This window comes from Myodes glareolus, chromosome 13 (genome assembly GCF_982192425.1).
Source record: "Myodes glareolus chromosome 13, mMyoGla1.1, whole genome shotgun sequence".
Lineage (NCBI taxonomy): Eukaryota > Metazoa > Chordata > Mammalia > Rodentia > Cricetidae > Myodes > Myodes glareolus.
In genome coordinates this window covers 1,132,229-1,138,782 of record NC_142038.1, presented here as the reverse complement: position 1 = coordinate 1,138,782, position 6,554 = coordinate 1,132,229, and the positions used below count along the sequence as shown (strand labels likewise).

Here is a 6,554-nt window from a genome sequence, read left to right as displayed (position 1 = left end):
TAAGGTAATTTATTTTACTTATTTGTTTGTTTGACTTTCTGTTTGGTTTTCTGAGGTGGGAGTCTTGTTGTATAGCCCAGGCTTGCCTGAAGCTCAGCGTGTAGCCCATCTTAGCCCTGAACTCATAGCAATGCTTTACTCTGCTTTCCTAGGTGGGAATTGCAGGTGTAAATCAGCACCCTGGGTTCACACTGATTTATGCTTGAGGTCCTAAGTTTGATCCCAGCGGTACAATAAACACATAAATAAAAGTTCCTCAAGGATCTAATTACATTAATCTTATTAATGTATTACAGAGAAAGATCCTAAGGCTCTAAGAGTTTAAATGCCCTGATACTTCTCATACGGATGGTTGGTGGGTGATGCCTAGGAAGAGTGTGGTGGTTTGAATACACTCATGTGTTTGAATGTTTGGCCTACAGGGAGTGGCACTATTAGGAGGTGTGGCTTTGTTGGAAAAATGTGTCACCGTAGAGGCAGACTTTCAGGTCATATAAGCTCAAGTTATATCCATTGTGGGACACAATTATATCCTGTTGCCTGAGAATCAAGAGGTAGGACTCTCAGCTCCTTCTCCAGTACCATGTGCCTACATGTCACTATATCATGCCATAGTGACAATGGACTAAACCTCGGAAATTGTAAGACAGGCCCAATTAAATGTTTTCGTTTATGAGAGTTGCCATGATCATGGTGTCTTCCCAGCAACAGAAACCCTAACTAAGACAAAGTGTCACTCAAGCAGTTGTCACATGCTCATCCTAAATGCCAGCATTTCCCTTTCATGCTATAAGAAGACATAGCTGAAGAGGATTTCTCTGCTTCAGGCATAGACATTTGTAGGGCTTAAGCTCCATGTCTTCTTTCTACCCAAAGCCAAAACCCACTTCTCCCCACCACCTCCTCCTTGGACAGTCAGTGTTAGCTGAGTCTTGTTCCAGCATGATCATGCCACTGTAAAAATAGTCAACATCCCCTTCCCTCTGCAGCCTGCTAATCCCAGTTGCCGCCACACTGAATTGCCTGTTTTTTCACTGCCCTTATACTTTGGCTCCTACTTCTTTCTTTACTCAAGCCTGTTTCTCTTTGTTTATTTCTACTCATATTCTAAAACACTCTAAGCTTGGGCAAACTTTTATATTTTGTTTTTCTGTCTATCTATAAGCAACAGAACCCAAATAAAATTGCAAGTTTTCTATTTCACTTTATGTACCTTTTTTACGTTATGCCAAACTTTTACAGTATAGAATGTGAATTTAGAAAGAAACACAATTTAAAGAATACTTGCGAAGTAGGAGCCCTTACTAGGAGGAAGAGAAGTTGCGTAGTGTACATTCCAGCATTGTTCAAGTTAGGTATGAAGAGACAAGTAAATTCAAATTACAGTGGTGTGTGTCATGCAATATATTGGGGTAAACAAAGAATATTATGCCAATGCCTGGATGGGGGGAGCTCCAGCAAGCCTTGAGAATGGGAAAACCTAATGCAAATGGAAAAAAAATAGTTTAGTGTTTGAGGACAGTGGTCCTAGCATAGAGAGGAAAGTGAGGAGAGAGCTGCGGAAGTTTGAAAGAAAACGGCCGCCAAGAGACCCCATGTGGTACTAATGTGAAGCATGGACTTGCTGAAGTAGGTGTTGGAGGTGTGGACTTGCTGGAGGAAGTGTGACACTGTGGAGGCCTTTGAGGTCTCATATATGGTCAAGCCACACCCATGGAGAAGACCACTTCCTGTTGCTTACAAGATGTAGTACTCTAAGCTACTTCTCTAGCACTATGTCTACCTGCACACTGCCATGTCCCACCATGATGATGATGGATAACTAAAGCTCTGAACTGTAATTGAGCCACCCCAATTAAATGTTTTCCTTTATAGGCGCTGCCATGGTCATGGTGTCTCTTCACAGCAATAGAAACACTAACTAAGACAGAGCCTAACATACTCAGTGACTCTAAAACTATTGTGTCTGACTGGCATGTCAAGATACTTGACAGAAGTGAAGTTTGCTGATGACTACAGGGATCCCTGTAAGCAGTTCAGAGGGATACAGAAATAGACTCAAAAGATTTACTCAACAAAAGAAGAAGGGGATACCAAAGTGATGAGAATGCAGTCCCTGCCAGTAAGAAACTCATCTCCTCCTGGGAGCCACCGATATGTAAACAAATCATTACAGAATACTTTGTTTAGTTCTAAGTGTAGTGAACACATGAGGGCTTGGGGACTCAGAGGAGGATGCCATCACGCTCCCTGCAGAGAAGAAAGGCTTTGTGTAGGTGACAACTGAAAGAGGTGACAGAGGAGTGGGTGGCATATAGTCCCTGCAGAAGGGGTGGGCCCTTTGAGTGGGACCCGGAAAAGCACCTCCAGCTCATAACTCAATATTGAATTAGTCAAATACTTGCTGCTCTCTTCAGATTTCATGAATTTGTATTCCAACTCTATCTCAGGAATTTTCCTGTCTTGTTAGAGATAGTGAGTGTTAAACTGTAACCCACCTTTCTCTTCTCAAGAATTTTGAATGTTTGTATACAGAGAACACCCATCTGGCACATTCCAGACACAAAAAAAAAAGCTTTTTCAAAATATTTTCCATACACAGAAGCTGGGTATGTCTCTGGAACCTGCATTCTTGGAAGCTTTATAGCATAAGCATAGGATTTAGAGGTATAAACACTGCATACTGTGTCTGATTGGGGTGCACAGGACACACTACACTGTAGAGTTCCCTCCTCCAGGTAAACAAACTCCAAACATAAGTGCCTATGTCGCCAGGGTGAAAATGAATCCATTTTCTCTTTAGAAGCAGTAAATGTGGAAAACGATTCCACTAAACAAGTATAGCATCATGTTCCTAAAGTTTGAAAAGTATATTGTCTAAGCACAGAAAATCATGATCTAAAAAATGTCCAACTGTTCCACAGTCTCTCAGTAGACAAATACAGTGGGGTGTGATTGGTGGTATATTTGTGTCATCCCGGTTTTCATGTTACAACCCTATCCTCCAACTTAATGGTACACAAGAGGGAGTACTTTGGAAAGTTAATTGATCATGGGGGTAGAGCACTAATGAGTAAAAATAGAGACCGATATCAGGGAGCCCACAGAGCTCATGGGTCTTTCCTCCCTCACGTGAGGGCACAACAAAATAATGGGTTGTATGCATCCCGGATCCATTGATGCTGCCATCCTCATCTCTGTCTCCAACCTCCAAGAAATAACATTCTTTCATTATAATCCAGTGAGCCTGTTGTATTTTGTTATGTCTGAGTCTAAGATTCACACAACATTCACTTTGCTTTTAAAGAAGTACAGAGAGAGTAGGTTTGGGTTGACATAGTCCACACAATTCTGTCACATGTGATAATAACTACAGAAATATTGAAATAGAGCTTAGATTGTATGGAGGAGCTGAAAATACAGGGGTAGACAATAGCAACAGCAAAATCAAAAAAGAAGAAAGAATAGTTATAATAACAAGAAGACAATGTGCTTTTAATACAAAATTTCAGAGGTCTAATTGGGAAAGATAGTTTAAGAATTTTTTAAAATTGTGTGTCTGTATATGGGTTTGTGAACGTGAGCGTAGTGTCCACAGAGGTTAAAAGAGGGTATCAAGTCCTCTGGAGCTGGGGTTAAAGGAGGCTGTGAGCTGACTGGTGTGGGTGCTAGACTTGAGTTCCAGTGTTCTACAAGGATAGCATGTACCTTTAACCATCATCATTTTTAATGCAAGAAAATATTATAGGCATGAACTTATAGGTCCTGAACATACTAAACATATACTGTCTTTTTTTAGGTTTTATTACTGTGATAAACACCATGACCCAAAGCAACTTGAAGAAGAAAGTGTCTGTTTCAGCTTACAGCTTATAATTTACCATGAAAGGAAGTCTGAGCTGGAATCCAAGATAGGAACTGAAGCAAAACTATAAAGGAATGCCATTTAAACTTGCTCCCCACGGCTTGTTCAATTCACATTCTTATACCATCCAGGACCACCTGCCCAGAGGTAGCACCACCCATAGTGGGCTGGCAACCCCACATCGATCACTGGAACAGGAAGATGAGAGATCAGAACTTCAGTTATAAACAGGAAGGCAAGAGGAAACTGGAATTGGGTGAGGATATAAACTCTCAAAGCCCACCCTTAGTGACATACTTCCTCCAGCAGGGCTTCACCTTTTCATAACCCCTCCAAACAGTGCCATCAACAGGAGACCTAGTGTTCGAATATGTAAGCCTATGAGGAAAATTTCTCATTTAAACCACCACAGATCTCTAGATCATAGAAGGCACAATGGTGAAGGGTCATGCCTTAACACTAACATTCTTAACGTTTATGTAACAGCGATCTATTGAAACAAGCCTGGGGAACAGAGGGACTGGTTGGTGTCAACTAGCTATACAGTGCATTATAAGACAGGAAATATTCGTTTCTGGGATACACAATCCTATTGACTCTGTCTCCCGATTACTGGGGTGAAAGACATCTACTATCATGCCTACTTAACACAAAGTTCTTGGTATAGGGCTAAGATGTAGCTCAGAAGAGAGTGCTTGCCTAGCTTGCTCTAGACTCTGGATTTAACACTAGTACTGCCAAAACAAACAAGCAAACAAAAAAACCTTCTCTAATCACTCTTAATATGATCTCCTAGCTCATATTAGATTGAAAACTTTCAACAAACATCTAAGATAATATGAAATGGATAGGTGAAGGAATATTACTCAAAGACAAATATGTGAGAAAACAGGATAAAGGATTTTTTTCCCCTTCATGATTTCAAAGGTTTCAGTATGTAGTCCTTGACTCTACAGCTTCAGAGTAGAAGGAAGAGAAGCGAAGAGACAGACAGGAGGCCTGGACAAGATCTCACTCCCCAAGAGCATCATCTAACCCTGCAGCTACTTCATCCTTCTAGATTTCACTTCCCAAAGTTTCCACAACCTCTCAAAATAGCACTACCCACTGAGGACCAGGCAGTTAACACATAAGCCTGTGGAAGACATTCCATACTCAAACAGTAACACAAAGTAAGGAAGCCTGGTTCAAATCACTAAAATGTCATACTTGTTCATGAAATAAACCAAAAACTTTGTATATGATCATCATCTTTCAGCTGAGAAGAATGCCCTTATAAATTTCTCTACCATCTTTTATTTTATCAGTTATGACACATAAAAAAACATGCAAAGGGTATCCAACTTCAAGTGACTAGCCTTGGACACATGTACATATGAGCAACAATAAATGGCCAAGGTGTGTTGTACACAATCTGTGTATTTGAGAGGGGATTGGAGGACATGTGTGCTGGAGGACCGTAGTTTTTTGTCAATTTGACAGAAGCTAGATTCATTTGAGAAAAGGGAACTGCAAATGATAACATTTCAACAGCAGACTGTCAAGTATACAAACCTGGGGGGCATTTTCTTGATTGGTGCTGGAAGGTGCAGCCCACTGTGGGTGGTGCCATCCCTAGGCAGGTGGTCCTGAGAAATACAAGGAAGTCTACTGAGGAAGCCAGAAGAGGAAGCCAGTGAGCAGTATTCTTTCAGGATTTCTGCATCAATTCCTGCCTCAGCTTCTCTCAATGATGTCCTGTGAACCGTAAGTCAAATAAACACTTTCCTCCCCATGTTGTTTTTGATCAGTGTCTGTCACAGCAAAAGAAACCTAGACAACAGTGGGGGAGCTGGAGGGAGGAGTGGGAGGGATACGGATGATATAGTGCACATGTATATTCTCAAAAGGAAATAATTGTTTATGATTTTTGAAATTGTATTAGGTTTGATAGGAAACAATGAATAAGGAATGATAAAATCTTACAAATGTGTAAAAGACACAGAAATTTCATTTCTTCCTCTGCACTACCTGTGTGGTGGTTGCCATCTCTTTTGCAGCATCAGGGCTGCCCTCCATCCTCTGGTGAAGTTCAAGATTGTCAAAACAAGGACCAAGGAGTTCATCAAGGTCCTATCACACTGATATGTCAAAATTAAGTGAAATGGGCAGAAATCCAGAGGTATCAACAATGGGTTCTGGGAAGATTTAAGAGCCAGAATCTTATTTCCAACACTGGTTACAGGAGCAACAAGAAAACCAAGCCTAGCAGCTTCCAGAAGTTTCTGGTCCATGCGGTCAAGGAGCTGGAGGAATTGCTGCAGTACAACAAATCTTACTGTGCTAAGATCACTCACGTTTACTCCAAAAACCACAAAGGAGAAAGGGCTGCACCCCCGCTCATCTGAATCACCAATCCCAGCGCTAGGCTATGCAATGAAGAATATGAGTATGTGGCATGTGTGCATGTTTAAATAAAATCACAAAAGCTAGGAAGAAGAAAAAGAAAATTTATCCTTGTTGCTCGGTAGCTTTGAATAAGATGCCCCTCATAGATAGTCAAGATGGAGGAAGGACAGAGAGGAAGAGCAAGGAAAGAGATATTTTGATTGAGGGAGCCATTATGGAGCTAGTAAGAAATGTGGCACTAGAGAAATTCCCAGGAATCCACAAGGATGATCCCAGGTAAGACCCTAAGCAATAGAGGAGA

At 41.1% G+C, this 6,554-nt stretch overlaps 1 pseudogene; it reads left to right on the top strand.

Moving 5' to 3' along the window:
* Positions 1-5,815: 5,815 nt before the first annotated feature.
* On the top strand, positions 5,816-6,318 carry LOC125390486 (large ribosomal subunit protein eL32 pseudogene; annotated as a pseudogene).
* Positions 6,319-6,554: the final 236 nt, after the last annotated feature.